Source organism: Anas acuta, chromosome 1 (assembly GCF_963932015.1).
Source record: "Anas acuta chromosome 1, bAnaAcu1.1, whole genome shotgun sequence".
Lineage (NCBI taxonomy): Eukaryota > Metazoa > Chordata > Aves > Anseriformes > Anatidae > Anas > Anas acuta.
Window position 1 is genome coordinate 203,931,691 of NC_088979.1, and position 18,464 is coordinate 203,950,154.

General features: G+C 61.2%; 1 protein-coding gene across 1 annotated transcript in view; it reads right to left on the reverse strand.

Annotated features, from left to right (window-relative positions):
* Window positions 1-18,464, reverse strand: part of SND1 (staphylococcal nuclease and tudor domain containing 1) — a 100,039-nt gene that overhangs the window by 64,500 nt on the left and 17,075 nt on the right.

Genomic DNA, 18,464 nt, shown 5'->3' on the forward strand with positions numbered 1-18,464 from the left:
GGGAACAAGAGCTCCCCGAGGGCTCCTCCACTTGCCACTTAAGCAAGGATTTCCAGGGCTTGGGTAAAACATCGCCGCTGCATTAATGAGGAGTGGGGAAAAGCCGGCCCTGGAAGCAGAGCTCAAGTGCTTAAAAGCCTCTTCTGCAAACGCAGCCGCCGCTCTCCACGGAATTGCACAAAAGCAACCGTTTGCCTTAAAAGAAAAGAAAAAGCGGTGACCTTGGAGAGACACGCGGGGCTGCAGCCACGCTCAGCCGGGACACCCGGCCCTGATAATCCAGGACACCCACCCCAAGCCCTGCCGTGATGTGCTGGGAGCCACCGCTGGGCCAGGATGTGCTGCTGAACTGGGAACCACCACTGCACTGGGAACCACCACTGCACCACGAGCCACTGGCACACTGGGAGCCACCACTGCACTGGGAGCCACTGGCACACTGGGAGCCACCACTGCACTGGGAGCCACTGGGAGCCACACCGTGCCGTGCCGTGCCGTGCCGTGCCGTGCCAGAAGCCCCCACGGCACCGTGCTGGCCAAGGAGGGGCTGGGTGTCCCCCACGGCCACGTCTTGGTGACGCTGATGAAAAACGCAACCCCTCCCGCAATTCCCAGAACAACTAAAACGCAATGATCTGTGCCGGGAGTCGGATAATAGAAACGTTTAAGTGGCCAATACATATCGCCCTTAAACGCCGCCCTGTCAGCCACCATTAAATACCGTTTTGCTGGCCTGTAAAAATGGGATTTCATATCGGAGGGGAAGCGGCCCAGTAGATCATTCTGGGAAGCCGTTCAAGAACTTGGACACACGTTTGAGGTTTTGCAAATAAACATTAAAAATCAATATAAAAGCAAGGACGCTAACTAAATTCTACGACCATCAAACATCCAGCAATTACGGCCACATATAAAGATATTGCTTTTTTTTAAACTACTTTTCCAGCCAAGAGCTTGAACCGCAGCAGCATGCCCGGGAGCTGCCCGGAGAGGGCTTCCACGTCCTCCCCGATCCCGCAAAGCCGGGCACCGAGTGGTGACATCTCGGGGTCTGGGTGCAAGGTGCTGTCTGCAGAAAAGCTGCCCAGCCCTGGAAAGGCTGCGGGAGGCGAGGGGAAGCAGAGATTTTGGGAAGAGCTGTCAGAGCGCAGCTCCAGGCGAGCGGCACTTCTGGCTCAGGCACCCTCCCCGCAGCACCAGACCCCCGCGATCGATCCTGTGGCACAGCGCACGCCAACAGGCAGCCCTGGCTCTCCTGGCTGCCAGGGGAAAGGCATCAGGCATGCAGGAATGGAAAAAAAAAAAAAAAAAGGCTTATTAGCCTTATTTAATTAAAGGTGTGCGGCAAGGAAGTCGTTTTATTATTGAGCAAGTCGATGCATCGAGCGTCATCGTTGGAGTTTCTGGAGAAGGGGAGGGGGGTCAGCTGCTCGCCCACACTCCTGGAAGAGGAGAATTTTAAACTGGAGATCAATAGCAGCGTGCTGCTGCCCGCAGATCTGTGCCAGGGAAGCCAGGAAAAAAAAAAAACAGCTTCTTGTTTAAAATGAAGCATGGGGTGCTCTGAAAGCGGGTCCGAGCTGCGCTCCCCCGGGGATGTGCGCCCTCTGCACGGGGCCATGAGCGCAGGGGGACGGCACCCCCGGCCCCTCCACCTCCAACCACTCACGTGTGGCTCTAAACACGCAGCAGGGCAAGTGAATTACGGCCCTCTTGTCAAATTAAAATCATTACGCTGCACAGCAGCCAATTAGAGGCTATTTTCAGGAAGGCAGCGGCCCGTATCTGCCGCCAAGGATGGCGCCCTGCAACAGGAGGCGGCTGAACACAAAGCGCCCGCGGCTCCTCGATGCCCTCCGGGGCTTGGGGCTCCCCGTGCCCAGCACCCCGGTGCCCAAATCCCTCAGCCCAGGATGATGGAAACCCACCCAGCACGGAGCAGGCAGCATCGCCATCCTTGTTTTGGGATGGCCACAAACCAGGCAGCTTTCTTTGTGCCTGCGCCCCTGAGCAGCGATGTCCTGGCACGGAGCTGCCTGCCCCGCGTGGGACACGGGACGTGGTGGGTGCCCGCAACCCAAAAAGATCAAGGAAGAAAAACACACGGAGCTGGGACACGCAGCACTTCCCGAGGCACGGGGCAGGATAGCTGCAGGGGGAGGTCTCCCCTCCCGTGCCGGCGCAATTAGGGAAGCTTGTTATTTGTTCAGCAATTAGTATGGCAAATCGACTCACCAGGCCCCTCACCAAACCCCACAGCTCCGCACTCTGCGCCCCGTGCCCAGGCACAGCGCCCACATTTCCGACCTATTTCTCTTTTCCTGAAGCACTCGGGTACCCTCCTGGTGCCTCCACGACCAAAGGGAACCCCATGCTAATGACAGAGCCACAAATCCCAAGCCCGAATCCTCTGCCAGCTCAGCTTCGTGCAGGGGAGCACGGCCACGGGCACCCGGTGCGCCCCAGAGCATCACGGCGTGCGTCACGGTGCGCCTGCAAGGGGGGCATGACGTGACCCCCCCCCGGGGTGCAGGGCTCCCTCCTGCGGGCAGGGAAATCCCCGGGGCAGCAGCGTGGGGGGGGTGTTAAAAAATCCTCGAGTGCCCCCACACTCAGCGCCCTGCACAAGGAGCTGGGAGGTGGGGAGAGAAGCGCGGCACGGCGGCGGCCACAGCCCTCCCGCCCCCGCGCAGCCTCGGCTGAACCCGGCACGCTCGGCTGGCGGGGACGTGCCGACACCACATCCATCAGCGGGGACGGCGAGGTGGTGACAGCGGACACGGCGCCGCCGGTACAAGCGTGTCCAACACCGGGGCTCGGCCACGGGGCTGTAAAGAGGTGACTGCAGCCAGCGAGGAAAAAAAAAAAGCACGCTGCTGCCGAGCCTCTGGGGAGGGAGAGGTTTTTCCTGCACCGCCTCGAGGCTTTGTCTGCAAGGACGCGGAGGCGTGCGCTGGGTTTGACAGCACACGTGGGGACGCGGGGGCAGCACAAGCACCGGCACCGCTGCCCCAGCGCATCGGCCACGGGCAAGGGATGGCACCGGGAGCAGCAGCGGCTCCGGGAGCGCGGTGCCGAGGTGCCTGCAGTCCTGCAGAGACACAAGGACAAGGGGTTCCTGCTGAAATAACCAGCACTTTGCTCGGGTGTCCCCTGCCTGCACCAAGCGGTGCCGGTCCCTGTGCGCGCGGCGTCGAGTGGCGCTTCCAGCTCCTCAAGCACCTCGCGCCGAGCCCTGCCTGCTCTTCTGGAGAAGTGCTCTCGGCGCCTGGATTGCTGGCGGAGCAGCTCCCTTGCAGCAGGCACTCGGTGCCAAGGCGGCACGTGCCCTGCAACACTTCAGAGGAACGAGAACCGCGGGGTGGCCGCGGCGGAGCCGCAGAGGCAGGGTTTGAAGCGGTGATAAGGGAGAGAGCGCGCGCCAAGAGCCCCCATGGGATGGGATTTAAAAAGCGCTGGCACCAGCTCGGCTCCTCGAGCAGCACCACGAGTCCCACGGTGTCGGCACGGAGGGGTGGCTGTCCCCCAGCCCCAGCATTTTGGGGTGCCACCACCGCCGGCAGCTAGCGGTGACCCCAGGGGGCTGCGCGGAGCAGAATTGGCGCAGCAGCCGGCTGCTGATGAGCCTGGCGAGCAGAGGCAGCCCCGGCTGTGGCTTTTTTCCTGCTGGTCTCAGAGAGGTGAGGGGAAGATCAAAGCATCTCGGTGGATATTCCTTCAGTTAACGAGAACAGCCAGAGTTACAACCCTAAGAGGATTAGCCGCAAGCAGCCATTCTGGCAGCTCCATCCTACTCAAAGGCTTCAGGGCAAAAGGGCACCTCTAAACTAATGGGGGTCAGGGAGAAGCTTCTCCCCGGGTGCCCGTTATCCCCCGGGCTGCAGGAGGGCAGGGAGGAGGCTCGGGGAGCCCTGGAGCATCGCTCACAGAGCAGGAGGCAGCGAGGTGGGAGCTGCAGCCTGGAAACCCCATCCCAAAGCTGCCCCACGGCTGCTCCCCTCTCCGTGCCAGGCACCCCGGGGGTGTCCACGCTCCTCCCTGGTGCCCCAGAAGCTGTGCACAAATTCTGGAAGAGGAATGAAACAACACGGGTACAAAACAGGGGGAGCACTGCCCACACAGCCTCTGGAGCCCCCAAAACCAGCAGCCCCCAAACCCACACACCACAGGGCTCCCAGCACCAGCCACAGCAGGAATTGGGGGGGGTCGCCCCAGGGCTGAATCGTCCCCACTGCACCCAGGTGGGTGGCGAGCCTTCGGGTGAGCTTTGGAGCACTTCAGGCCCAGGAATGGCTCCAGCTTCATTAGCAGGGTCCAATTAAAGGCAGCAAACCGAGCTGCTTTTGAACTGAACATCTACAGCAAAAAAAAAATAAAATAAGAGAGAGGTCCCCGTTTTAATCGCTTTCATTATCAAAACGGACTCCCTGCTGGAGCCCTGTAATTGGAAGCCGACCATTTTAACGAGGTTTGCATTCTGTCAGAGCGCATCGGCAGGGCGAGGAGAAGCAGCTCTGCTTCGGGATCCCCCAGCCCTGCAGCGGGTGCAGAAAGGTGCCCCCAGCACCCCCCCAGCAATTCCCACTGTGAGCATTCCTGGTGCCTCTCCATGGCATGGGAGAGCATGAGCAGAACAGGACCACGCCGCCCTCCTCTTCCTTCTATTTTTCCTCCTCCTCCTCCCCAAAAGCCAGGCTGTGGAAGCGTCCAGCAGCTGAAGCAGTGCCAGAACTGCACGTGGGCAGACGGACATCCCTGCGGTGGCCAGAGGGCTCCCTGGCACCGAGCCGTGGGTATCACACCTGCAGCACACGGGGGGGTCGAGCCGCAGCTCCTGGCACAGCTCAGCGCCAGGCTGATGCGTCCCCGGAGCGAGCCATCTGCACCCTCGTGTCCCCTGCCCGGTGTCCCTGGGGACCAAAAAAAGGCAGGGCAGGAGAGCGAGCGACCTGTCCAGGCATCTCCCATAAAACCCACCCTGTGACCGTCCTCTGCCTCTCCCCTAAAACCCTTCAGCGCCCAGTTTATGGTGCCGCGGGGACGCCCTCCCCAGGGCTCTGGGTCTCCGCGCTCCTTAAAACTCTCCAGCAACCATCAAACTCCATCAAGCCTGAAAGCACTCGCTGAGCCCTTCGGGAAAGGCTCTGATTTACACCTTTTACCCCCAATCATGGGGGTCTCCTCGGCCACACTGTGATGGGAAGAGCAGGGGGAGCCCCCTGCCCGCGCACCGCAGCCTCTGAGGGCGCAGGGCTTTCTGCTTTCCAGCCCAGGGGGGTGCACACTGAGTGCCCGAAATCACAGCTGGGGTGATGTCCCCATCGCTCTGACACACGGACACCGGGCACGGACAGACAGCCACCTGCTCGGGTCAGGAGCCCTGAGCCCCCCGGGGGCTGTTCATGCTCCTCTCCCCATGTTAAGCCGTGAGCTTTGCTCCTCTCCAAAGGTGGGAGCTGTTTAGGCAGGACACAGGGTGATGGATTTCACCCCACGCTGGAAAAAAAAACAGGAACACAGCCCCTGCTCCACGAGGCACCAGCCCAGGAGGGCGCAGAGGCAGCGGGGGAAGCAGGACGTGGAATTTTCTGCAGGGTTTCAGCCTCTGCAGGCTGCGCCTTCCACCACGCGCACAGCTCCGCGGGGACCCTGACCTCGCTCCCCCTCGTCCTGCATCCTGCGGGGGACATCGCCCTCACCTCCCCTACCCCACGAGAGCCACGCACCCTGCGGGCAGCACCGTGGTGTCCTGGGGCAAAAGGCAGGCACATCACGGATCCTGCCCGTGCAGCACCAGGACGAGCCAGCATCACTGCAGGATTTATCCCGAGCCCACAAGCGCATTTGGCACGCTGAGGGTCCAGTGGCCACGGGGCAAGCACCGTGCCCCAGCCCAGCCGAGGGGAAGCTGCTCACCCCCCAGTGCCCCTCTCCCAGCCCGGAGAGGCTGCTCCGGGAAGCACAGGATGGTGGCAGGGGGACATGGAGAGCCCCAGCCACAGAGCTCCAGCGTGAGCAGGATCTGGGTTAGCGAGGGCTGAGCTCTTGGGGCACACGTGTGCTCCGAGGGGGTGCCCGGGCAGCGCTGGGGGCGAGGGGAGCGGGCAGCTTGGAGCCACGGTGGAGTCTCCATGGGGAAATAACAGAGCCCCGCAGAGCAGCCACGGGACGCACGGAAACCACCTGCAACCGCTGCCCTCGCCAGCTCTCTCCCAGCACAAAAATAAAAAGCAAAGCTGCAGATTCTGCCTCTACGGCCCCCAGGCGGCCACCCCCGGGACCCCCCGGAGGCAGACCCCGGCGGCGAGGCTGCGAGCAGCTAATGGAAGTTATTTATTAGGCGATTACCAACTTGGCTGTGCCTGCGCTGAATTAAGCTAATTTGTAATTACGCGCGACGCTTTCAGAATACGGCACGCTTATGTTTTTAGTCACTTGTTTTATTAAATTAAACGCTCGGGCTAATTACAGGCATCCTTTGGATATCTCCCTCTCAACTATCGACACTCGGGGAGACTGTCGCCGGCAGATAGCGCGTTTACTGCTCCGAGTGTGTTTGCTCACACAGGAACGTTCAGGGCTGCAATCAGCAACCATAAATTACATCGTTAAAAACGGGATCACCCTCTGCAAGGAAAGCCTCTGCTTAAGCCACATCGAAATTCCTCCGGAAAGTCATTTCGGAGCCACTGAAGTTTTTGTTTCGCCGATATTGGAGGAGAACGGCTGCAGCCGGGGGAGGTTTGGGAAAAAAATCCCGATTCGCACCTCTCCGCGCGGCCACGTGCTCTAGCTGGGGAAACGGGGGAGCATCTTTCTGTGCCGGTAGGAAACCCAGCGCCCCTTCCTCTCACACGGCACAGGAACTAATCTGAAAAATCATCTGAGTACAAAATTGCGCATCAATGGGGAATTCATTAGCTGGTGGCGCTTTGGCAACTCGCACAGACAAAGAGCTACCTCTCCACGGACGAGGAGATAATGTCGCCGCTAATGAGGAAATTGAGATGTGTAAAAATACTCGGCAATTTCAGAAGGAGGTTTTTTTTTTTCCCCTTCTTTAATTTTAATTTTAACCACCACAATACTTGAATTCTATTTTCAGCGAAGCTGCCTTCCCACAGCCAGGCCCAGGGAGCAGCAAAAAGCACCCGGTGCAGGATGCCCTCAGATCACCTGCACCTGCAGCATCTCCCCCAGCAAGTTTTTTTGCCCAAAACAACGCTGTTTCGTTTGGATTTATGTCTGACACCTGCTTGCCCTAACGCAGACCCTCGGAGGGCTCATGCGGCATTTAAAAGAATATTTTTCCTCGGTGGGTTTGCTGGCTCCTCCTTCCCAATTACTCCTCTTTTGCCTGAAGCCCCAGGAGGCTCGAGGGGACCTGAGCCCCCCTGGCGCTCCCCCCAACCATCCCAGCTCCACCCAGCAGCAACAGGAGCGGGCAAAACCCATCCCCTGCAGTGCTCCAGCTCCGGCACCGCCGCGTTCGCCCTGCGCCTCTCCACCCGCACCCATGGGGCAGCTGGGGGCAGAGCCCTGCACTGACACCGGGAATTAAACTTCCAGCTGGTGGCTGGCAAGCCATTAAGTTGTCATCCTCTGGAGCTTCCAGACCATAAATTCCTCTCGTTTGAAGCAGGGGGATGGGGTTTGCCACCTGAGCCACCCCTTCTCGTGACACCGCTGTGAGCCGCGCGGAGCAGCACGGCGGTGGGGCTGGGGGGACTCGGATGCGACTCCCCAAGTGCCAAGCCTGGAGACGCAAGGGCATGCAGACAAATTGGGGCAAAAGAAAGGAAAAAAAAAGGAATCCTGGTTCCTGGTTCCTGCACAGAGCCAGGTGCTGCTCTGGGTAGAGCCGGAGCACCACGGTGGCTGTGCCTGAGGCTGGCCCCAGGGAGGAAACGCACCCAAAGCACCCGGAGAGGCGCGGAGCAGAGGAGGAGCAGAAAAGAGGAGAGTGCAGGGCTGGGAGGCACGGAGGAGAGCAGCAACCAGCAGCAGGGCTGGGGGCTCAATTCGCCACCCATTAATCCCAGCTGCTGGGCTGGGAATGGAATGATTCAGGGCCAAAACCCTTCAGGCTGTTTCACCAGGGGGAAGATGAAGGGAACGCAGCTTGGGAAAGGCACAGAAAGCCTGGCTGGCTCTGCTCAGGATCCCAACAGAAAACCGTGCCAGCCCCATCACACCTGGTCCCCAGGGTCCCCAGGGTTTGGCTGCAGCAGCGGTGCCAAACCAGCAGCTCGCCAGCACCTCCTGGGCAGCCCCCAAGGGCTGCTCCTGCGTCCAGCACCACCAGGACCTGGGCTGGGCTGCGTGCGGCACGCTCGTGGCACGCTCGTGGCACAAAGCCTGCAGCAAGGGGATGCTCGTGCCAAGAATCCAGCCACAAGCAGGGAGCCACCTCCAAAATAAGGTGGCTATGCAGGAGCAGCAGCAGCACGGCACAGAGCAGCTCCAGGGGCCCGGGCTGTGCCAACCCTTGGGCAGGGCAGGCGAGGCGCCAGCCCCGTCCCCGCTGCGTGCTCCTGCAGCTGGAGGAAGCCTTCAGGAAGGAGCAGGCTGCCAGGCCGAGCTAGCTCCGGGGCTTTGCACAGCAATCACATCCTGCACTGCCTCCCGAGCCAGAGGGAAACGATGAAATGGAGCTGGCGGTGCCGGGAAGAGGACTCCTGCCAGCCGGGGGGAGGCAGCAGCAGCAGCAGCAGCACCCTCGGTGCCGCCGGGCGCCCACGCTCCTTCAGCCGCTGCACAGCATGCAGGAAGGAGCACGGAAAAACAGCAGCTGGCAAAATCGCCAAACCGTGACGCTTTTCACCCGGAGGAAGGGACCAAAGCCTTGGCGTGATGTGGAGCACCCTGGGCATCCCGAGTGGCCTTTGGCACCATGCTGATGGGGTGTTTGGGATCAGCACCGCTCCCTCCTGGCAGCAGCAGAGGCTCCGCCACGGCACGGGTCACCGAGGGTCCCTCCTGCCACCCTCTGTGCCCAAAGCGCTTCAGGGATTTGCCCGACACGAGCCCCAGGCACCGACTTTGTTCCCACCCAGCCAATTGGAAACTCGTTAAAAAGTGCAAAACCCACTGAGGAGCGGCAGACTGGCTCCATAAACGCTCTCATCGGCGCATAATGGGGCTTTTATGCTATTTTCCGACGGAAAAGTAATTTATCGTCCCCGGTCTCGCAGGGAAGTGATTCGATATGCTAATTGGCCCAACCAGCAGCACGGCGGGCGGCTCGCACGGCTGGCTGCGGGCGGAGGAGTAACTCTGCCCACAGGCGAGGCAGGGGGACAGACAGACACCCAACTGCTGCTGGTGGTGAGCACCCACACCGCGGCGTCACCCCAACATCTGGCACGCGGGCCACGACCCACGGGGTCACCCCAGAGCCTCCAGCCTGCTGTGGAAGGGGCTGGGGGCAAGGCAGATCTTGCAAAATGGTGTTTTGGAGAGGGTTTTGGGGTACCCCTGAGGATGCCAGGCCATCAGGACACAGGCACGTGCAGGGTTCCCCACATTGTTCCTGCAGGCTCCTGCAGGTCCCCAAACCTCTCCCAGCTTCTCCCAGCACTGCTGGTGCTGCTGGTTCTGGAGCAGCAGCCGGGGCAGAGCAGCTTGCAGCGGGCACGGAGCCACAGCCGCTGGAAACTCGGAGCAAGCATCGTCTGAAAGTCACCACCAAGCGGCTCAGGGTGGCGCGGGCAGCGAGCCCAGAGCCCCCAGCACCAATTAGCCGTTCGCTGATGACCTCTGCTGAGGATTAAACGTGCTGGAGGAGCGGGGCTGCCTCTGGGAGCAGGCGCCGCAGAGCGACGCTGCGGGGCACCGAGGAAGGGCTCGTGCTGCGCTCTGGTCTCGAGCAGCGTTTTGGCTGATCCAAGCACAAGGAGCGTGAAAATGCAGCTGCCGGTCTCAGAACGGGGCTGGTTCTGCAGCCAGGCACCGGGATGCTCGGCGAAGCCTGCTGGAAAACATTTCTGCTTCGCTGCAGCCCGGCCCTAAAAGCAGCCCCGAGGTGCTGGGGGGGGGGGGCTGGCTCTGCTCAGAGCCAAAAACCCAGGAGCGCTCGCAGGCTCCCTGCCTCGGGTCTGGCAGCCATGTCAGGATATTTTACACCACCTCCATCCTTTCCGAACCGTTAACCCGAATTTTCGATGATGCTGCAAAACCCGACCGCTTCCTCGCAGCGCTGGCACTCGGCGCCGAGCGCCCCTTCGGAGACCGGTGTGGGGGAGCCTCCTCCTCCCACCACATCCCTGCTCCCGGGGACTTTCTACGCCCGTGCACACCCCGTGTGAGCTGCTGAAGCTCAGCACGGTGCCGAGCCATGCACCGAGCCGGCAGCCAGGCAGGGCTGCATTTTAATTCACCCCCAACCCCACTCAGCTCGCTCCGCAGGAGTCAGCAGAAGACAAAGCCCTATTTAAGCACAACGTGCCCAAACTGCGTGTGATGGGGGAAAAAGAATAGAAGCAAGGGAAAAGTAGGCCAGCAGAGCCCGGGCCAGGCAGGAGGCAAAAAGGTTTTAAGGACGGAGCTGGGGTCCCCTCTGCGTGGCCCAGGAGAGGGGACCCCAGGAGCCGCCACCACCGGGGCACGGGCACCCCATCTCGGAGCAGCCCCGGGCACCGCCTGCCCCATTTCTCCACAACGTGCCCCATCTCTGCTCTTTCGTCTCATCCATCCCAAATTTCACGGGCTAGCACTTGGGCAGCTCTGGCAGGAACACCCCTCACAACCCCGTGCTCCTCTGTACCCACATGTACCCTCCGTGCCAGGAACATGATTTGGGAGCCGGGAGCTGACCGCGCGCTGCTTCGCACCGAGCGCGGCACGGGGGGGGGAGCAGGGTCCTTGGTGCACCCCCAGCCCTCAGTCCCCTCCCCATTGCATCAGCACCGGGACCCACTCCCCTCCAGCACACGGCGTGCTGCTGGGCTGCTTTTTGGGGAAAAAATGAAAGAGAAATGGTAAAATTGAGCCTGAGCTGGCTGAGCAGGTCAGGGCCGGGGGCAGGCAGAGCCTCCCCAAGGCAGGACACGGCCACGCTTCTGCTGCCCTGCGGGGGCACCGAGCTCTCCACGCCAGCCTCCATCCCCTCGGCGGGGACGGGGATGTTTTTGCCATCCTTCAGGCTGGAGGCTGAAGAGCTGAGATAAGGCAGCAGGCACGTGCACTGAGCTGCAGAGACAACACCAGCTCTGAGGCAGCGCCCCCGAGCGCACCCACGTGCGTCCCAGTACCCCCAGTAAGGCTGGGGGCGATGCTGGGAACTCACAGGGCACGGCACTGCTGGCAGGGATGGCTCTGAGGGCCACCCGGATGGAGCAGAGAGTCCCAAAGCCATCCTCTGCTGGAAAAAAAAAAAAAGAAAAGTGTTTTTTTTTGCAGAGGCAGGTCGGTCGCGTACCTAAAATCACAGGCTCAAGTTTCCCGAGGCACAAGGGTGCTGTTGCTAAGCAGGACGTTAATTGCACAGTTCAGCAGCGTGGCAGAATTGCACGGCTCCTCTCTAATTTAGTGCAATTTAACCATCAATAGAGGCTTCGGAGCAGCTTCCTGATGAGATCAAAAGGTCAAAGCTCCATCCTCCCATCAGCCGTTCCGTGCGCACTGAGAGGCATTTGCCACCACCGCAGCTCTCCATCAGCCCCGGCCACCCCGAGAAGCCGGGGCGAGGCGTGCAGGGTGGCCAGGTCCGAGGCTCAAGCACTGCAAGCCCTGCGGTCCCCAGGGCTCTCCAAGTGCCGCAGCACCAGCTCCTCGTGCCCACAGAGCACCAGGCGCAGCCCCAGCGGGGCCACCAGCCTCGCAGCAAGCTGGCAGCTGCCGGGATCCTCCTCGGAGCATCGGTGTCGGAGCACCAGGCGCTTCTGCTGGGTCAGAAAAGTGACAACACTTAAACCTAGGGCGCTGGGGAAGCATTTTAGCACAGCCCAAGCTTTCGGGGCGTGTTACTTACACGGCATCAATGAGACCGAGCACTTCAGTGGTGCTGCGATTCGCACAACATATGGTGTGGAGACACTTCTTCCTCCCGGCGATGCGCCCCGGGGCCGTGCGCTCTGCTTTGCCTGGGGCAGGGAGCCCGGCCCCCAGGAGCCCACCTCCCCCAGGAGCCCGTTTCCCCCAGCCAGCTCCAACCACGGGCCCGGGGGCTGGCCGGGTGCCTGTAAACCTCAGGCAATCCCCAGCCCTCTGCTGCTTTTCTTTCTGCTTCTTTTCTTTTCGCTCAGCTTTTGCTCTGTGAGCCGCGAGCAATTTACCGGCACGCCAGAGGCACTAATCCCCAGGGGAAGCCAGCTGTGCCAGCTCGCTCAAATGAACCCACCTCAAATCAGGACCCATGCCCAGCCCCGGCACAGCCCCAAAAGCCAGGCTCTCCTTGGGCCAGGGTGAAAAACCTGCCCGAGGTGAAGCAGCCTGACCTCGTGCATGGCTCCAGCCCGCTCCCTGCTGCAGGATGGCGAAGCAGGTGCAGAGAGGTTAGGACAAGGTGCCCGGGAACAGCGGGAAGAAAGGAGAACAGCACGGCCAGGGCTGCCAGAACACCTGCACACTGCTCAGGGAGGCTCTGCCCAAAACGGAGAGGAGCGCATGCTGCGGTGATCGCCCCCATCCACGGCACCCCGAGCGGCCAGGAGCCGGATCCCGGCAAGCCGAAGCCGCAGACCACGTGCCAGACAATCGCCTTCCAGCAGTGGGAAGCCACGGGGGGAAGGGAGAGAAGAAGTGCTGAGAGAGATGCAAGCTAATCATTTTTACACTAGAAGGAGCATGCTACCCGGAGGGCAAAAAACAGGTTGCGAGAACATGCTGACTTCATGCGTCTTGGCCCTGGAAGCTATCGCAGCCCCTATTAAATATTGATGGGGGAACTCCAGTGCCCCCACTTTCTGCTCCCGCCTCTCCTCAGATGCACCTCTCCTCTGCCAATATTTAGAATACATCAGGGCCATATGCCCGAGCACTTAGCATTTCACGCTGCACTGCTCCGCCGGCGAAGCCGCGCTCGCCGCGCGCCCCATCCATGCCCGCCATCAGTTCTGTTACGCGATACATGGATGAGTTACTGTGATCCTTGTAGCTGTAATTTAGCGGAGATGAGACACTGATGAGTTCGTGGTTTTGTTTCTCATTAATCTTTTATGCTCGTTGAGTGCGGTGCGCTCTTCGTAGTACAAACCCTGCTCGACAAACAGGGAAACAAGACTGCGTCTCCAGGCGGACCCCGCGGCCACCGGAGGCCATCCCTCACCACCAGGCAGGGCGCACAGTGGCTGCAGCAGCCCCGGATTCATCTCCAGGAGCAGTGACCCCATCCGAGTGCCACTCGAAGGCTTTGAGCTGTGGAGGACGGGGGACGTCCTCTCCACACCTCCTGTGGGTGACGGTGTTGGGCTGGAGGTCCCAGGGAGCGCGGTGGAGCTGGGGACCCCCAGGCTCATCCAAGGCTCGTTGTGCTGAGCCGCCCTCCTCGGTCAGTGGAAGGAGGGAGGCACCGAGAGCAGAACAAAGTGATGGGAGAAGCCAGGAGATGGGCATTAAAAAGGGAAACGAGGGATGGAAAGTCCTGCTCGAGCTCGGGGCAGCCTGGATGCCCCTGGAATGGAAACCAGGAGGGCGCTGCAGGACAAAGCTCCTTTCTGGGGGTAAAACAGCTAAAAACAGGCGTTACGTGACCCCTCCTGAACAGCTCGCCTCCGAATCTTAAAAGGGGTTATAAATCCAGCTCCAACAGAGCCCGAATCAGCAGCTGGAGGGGCGCGGGCTTCCCCTGACCCCCAGATCCATCTCCTGCCTGTCCAGGGCCACGTGGCCGTCAGCAGCTCCGGCTGTGCTGGAGGCGGCCGGCAGCAAGCTGGGCAGCTCGCTCTTACAAAGCGCTTCCAGCCTCACATAAATATCTTGGCAATCAGCAAGTGACAGCAAAAGGAGCAGAGAGAAAGTACCGCAGTTCAATGGGGTTTGAGTAAAATATTACTCTTTCTAAAATCTGCTGGAGCGTGGGAGAGGCTGAGCGATAAAGGAGGGGGTGCGGGGACTCGGCGGTGCCCGCGGGGATGCGGGACCGACCCTGGCAGCTGCCCTGGTGCCCCACAGAGGGGGGCTCTGCCCTCACCCAGGCTCCGCTTTCCATCAGGAGGTGGCAGAGGTCACGGCACCGAGCCGCAGAAGCCAGGTTGGACAAGAGAAACCTCATCAGGACTCCGCCAGCAGCACCTCGGGGAGCCGCCTGGTTGCAGTCCAGGTCGCTGCCCCAGCGCCGACCTCCTCGCTCTCTGCAGAGGGACGGGGCCACGTGCGTTGCGCACAGCATCCCGCCCCCGGCAGCTTGCATCCCTCTGCTCTTCTCACCTTGAACGGCGAGGAAAGGGGACTGCCTGCTCAGTGAAGCAGCGAGCCAGCCCCCGTGCCAGCTCTGGGCTAGGAGCCCGGCCAGCGCCCGCGGCAGGGGCTTCCCACGGATGCTGCGCGCAGCAGAGATGCTCTCAGCAGGAGGGGGGTGCTGAGCAAGCACCCAGCTGCAGCCCCCTGTTGCAGGGTGCCCCAGTTTCATCTCTGACAGCCTAATGCCAGGCAGGGGAAGGGGAAAGCACATGGCCAGTGGCACGGGTGGGTGCTGCTGGGCACCAGTCCCCAGGGAACAGTGGGAGCTGGGATGCTACGGGGGCAGTGCATGCACCGTGCCCACCACGCGCTCACCAGGACGGGCAGGAAAGGTGCCTGCATCTCTCAGACAAGTGGAGATGCTGAGACCCCCAAGCAGGTTAGGCCTGATGGTATCAGGGCTCTGCCATCACCCCCAGGCTCCCCCTTCCCCTAATGCTGCTAATCCCTGGCTGTGAGTCCTCCTGGCAGCAGGGACCGCGTGGTGCGTAAAAGCTCTGGGGATGCGTGGGGCCGTCTCAGCCAAAAGTTCCCTGCTCCATCAGCAGCCTAAGGAAAAAAAAAAAAAAACAGCCCCAAATCCATCTGTTTTTTTTTTTTTTTTTTTTTGCCTCTGAAGCCATTTCCAGCTTCCCTACGCTTCCAGCTCCTCGCTGCTTTGTGGGAGTGACGGGTCCCCTAAGCCTGCCTGGTGCGGTGACGGTCGCCAAGACGCACGTCGAGCAGCCACTGTGCCAGGAAAGCTCCGAGCAGGCACGAGCTCCAGCAGCCCTGGAGGCACGGCTGGGGGGCCAGCAGAGCGTGCAACCCCCCCCAGCTCCCACCACATCCTGGGGCTGAGGAAGGGGCACAGCAGCACCCTGCGAGCGGGGCAAACAAAGCAAACCAGGCAGCCTTGGCTTGAGATGCTCCAAAATCCGGCCCAGCTCCATCCAAGCCCTTGAAGAACTCCCTCCCGGTCACAGCCCCAGCCCGTGCAGCTCCATCAGCCTTATCTGTGCGGCGCAGGCAGCAGCAGGGATCTTCCCCAGGTGCTGGAGATGTGGCACTGGCAGCAGAGGAGCGGGGACGTCCCCACTGCTGCTCCCGCTCCCCTTCCTCCACCTCCTCTGCCTCCAGGGCCAGGCAGGGGCAGCACCGCCCCGGCCCCCCTCGTGTCCTGCACCCCTCCAGGGTAGCAGCCCCGTTCAGGCCCCCAAACACCACCCCCAAGGGCTGTTTCCCTGCGCCTTTTTCCTCCTCGAGCCAGGGTCCGTGTCTGATTCCCCCTCTCCGAGAGTTTTACCAATTAAGATATCAATTTAGATAAATGGTGGGATCGGAGCAGATTTGTGGTGCGGTTGCACCAATTGAGCAAATGCGGCTTGCTAGAACACAGAGCTGCTAACAAGGTTCTGTAATTTAGCTGTCCAAGGGAATGAACTTCTGATTAAAAAAGCTCAGCTGAAATCAAGCTCCTCCGGAGCACCGCGGACGGGAGCTGCCCGAGGGAACCCGAGGGAGTCCCAGCCCCGGGGCCAGACGCGCGCTCAGCGTCCCCAGCACCGGGCTCTGCTCCAGCTGCCTGGACGGACCCATCACCAGGACAGACAGACAGACCACAAAACCTTCTGATGGGCTGAGCAGTGCTGGACACCGGGATGATGGGCACCAGTTGCAGCACTGGGAGAGGTTTCCCTGCACCCTGAGGTGCCCTGCTCGCCCCAGAGGTGCCCAAAGCGCACCCAAAGCGCACCCAAAGTGCACCCAAAGCGCACCCCATGCTCCAAGCCCCACGTTTGGGGCTCAGCCCTGAAGCCAGGTCCTGCCTCAAGCTCCAACACAACAAATCCCTAAACTCATGAAGGGAAAGGATCGCTGTGAACACCCAGCCTTTGATGCTGCCCACAAGCACATGCTCCCAAAAACGGCCCCCCAGCCGCGGCAAGGAGCCGCCCCGTGTCTCGGTCCAGACCCTGGCATCGTCCCCGTGCTGCCGCAGCACCGGCACCGCACCTGCAGACCCAGCACCTGGGCAGCAGTGGGAGATGCATCTTCATCTGAATACATCACGTTCCTCGACAGAGAGGAGCAATAGAGATATTAAATGCTATCAGCTCCCGCGCTCAGGATTCATTTCGCGCCGGGTGATGAAGGCGGAAGATGAAAGGCTGTAGGGTTTTATTACATTGAATTTTCAGTTTGTCATTTCCCATCCACTCGATCAGGTGCCTAGGGACCAATTTGCATTCCGGGCGATGGAGACGGATCTCCCCAGCGGAGCAGCACCAGCTACTTGCTGCCTACTACGGGGTGCACGTACCCGGACCCAGAGCAGGGACAAGGAGCCCAGGCGAGCCGCAACGGGGCCGCACGCACCTGCCCAAAGACAGCGCCAGCAGCTCTGCCGTGAGCTGCCAGACCCATGCACCACGCTGGGAACTCATGCAGTCCTTGTAAAACAACCTGAAATCTGTCCAAAATATGCATTTTTTCAGGCTCCTTCTTTATAAAAGCAGTTGGGATGGGGTCTGTGACACCAGAAGCACCCCGCGCCCTGCCCATGTGGAGCTGTGCCGTGTGCCAGCCCCCAGAGCACGGTGCACGAGCCCAGCACCTGCCCAGCAGAGGTGGAGAGGGGCGCACAGACCCCCAGTAAGGGCTGGGCTTGGTTGGCCGGGGCTGTTCTGGTTTGCTGTTTAAATTCTAAAGGGAAATCTGGAAGGGGAGGGAGGCAAACATTTCACCGCTGGCATTCACAGGTAATTAAGCAGAGCCGGAGATGAAAATGCAGGAGGACCTGAAGAAGGATGAGAAGGAAAAAGAAAGAAATGAGGTTTAACGCGACCACCCACGAGCCAGCGTGGCAGAAGGCGCTCCCTGCAGGGCACAGCAGCAGCCTCGGGCAGCCCAGCACAGCGTGGGGGGCACGGTGGCACGAGGGACCCAATGCTCTCCTGGGGGGGCTGCCAGAGCAAAGGGGGGCAGGCAAAGACACTATGAGGATGCTCTCCGGGCGCCTCTGCCAAGCACTTTCAGAGAAAGGGGGTCCAGGAGCTGCAGTGCCACGGCTCAGCCCCCGTGGGGATGCGCTCTGGAGCCACCGGCACAGGATGGGGACGTGCGGGGACACCACGCAGGCAGCGGGCACTGCGCACCCTGGGGTTACGCCGGCACTGCCACGCTCATAGCACCACACAATCACACACGGCGGGGGGGTTTGGCTGCAGGATGCCAGCACCTGCAATCTCAGGATGCTATTTAATGATGCAGCTGCTTCCAAACGCCCCACCGCTTCCACCAGACAAGCGTCTCAAAGCAGAAGCCAGCAGCAGGCGAGTGGATTCGGGGCGGCGTGGCACCGGCAGCGGGCTGGTGGCCCAGCCCCAATCACTGCTCAGGCTGCTGCTGCAGAGATGCAGCAGGCAGAAAGAGGCCAAATAATGGGCAGAAAGGGTCGGGAACCCCCCAGATCCCACATTCTGGGCATCCCCGGGGTACGCCTGTCCAACACAGTGGGGCCGGTGACAAGCCCGGCAGGCACGGAGAACGCGGCTGCCCATGCTATGGGGACACCACTCCCAAAGGAGCAACGCTTCCATGAGCAGAGCGGGCAGCGAGGAGCCTTTCTGCAGTCTCCTTGGAGACCGTGACCACTGCAAATGATCCGTGCTCCCCCCGCAGCACGGCCGCTCCGGGGCAGCCCCCCGCTGGCACCGGTGCCCGGCCCCGCGCCCTCCTCCCCGCCGTGCAGCGCGCCGCATCTCCGGTCCACCCAGCTCTGACGCCAAAGGAACAGCAGGAGGAACGGGCTAATCTGGGAAGTTATTCATAATTCAGTGTGTACAAAACAAGGCAGCAGCCGAGGAGGCAGGAATTTCCAAATTATGGTTCCCACAGCAACCCGAGCTCGGTCCCCGCAGCCGTGCGCGGCTCCATGCGCTCGGGGGCTCCCGGCGCCGCTGCGGCCACGCAAAATGCCATGCTGTGTGCGAGCCGGTGCTGCGTGGGGAGAAACAGCCCTGGAAAAGGCAAGCTTTCACGCAATCCTGCACGAAGGCTGGCTTTCTGCTCCCAGCTGGAAA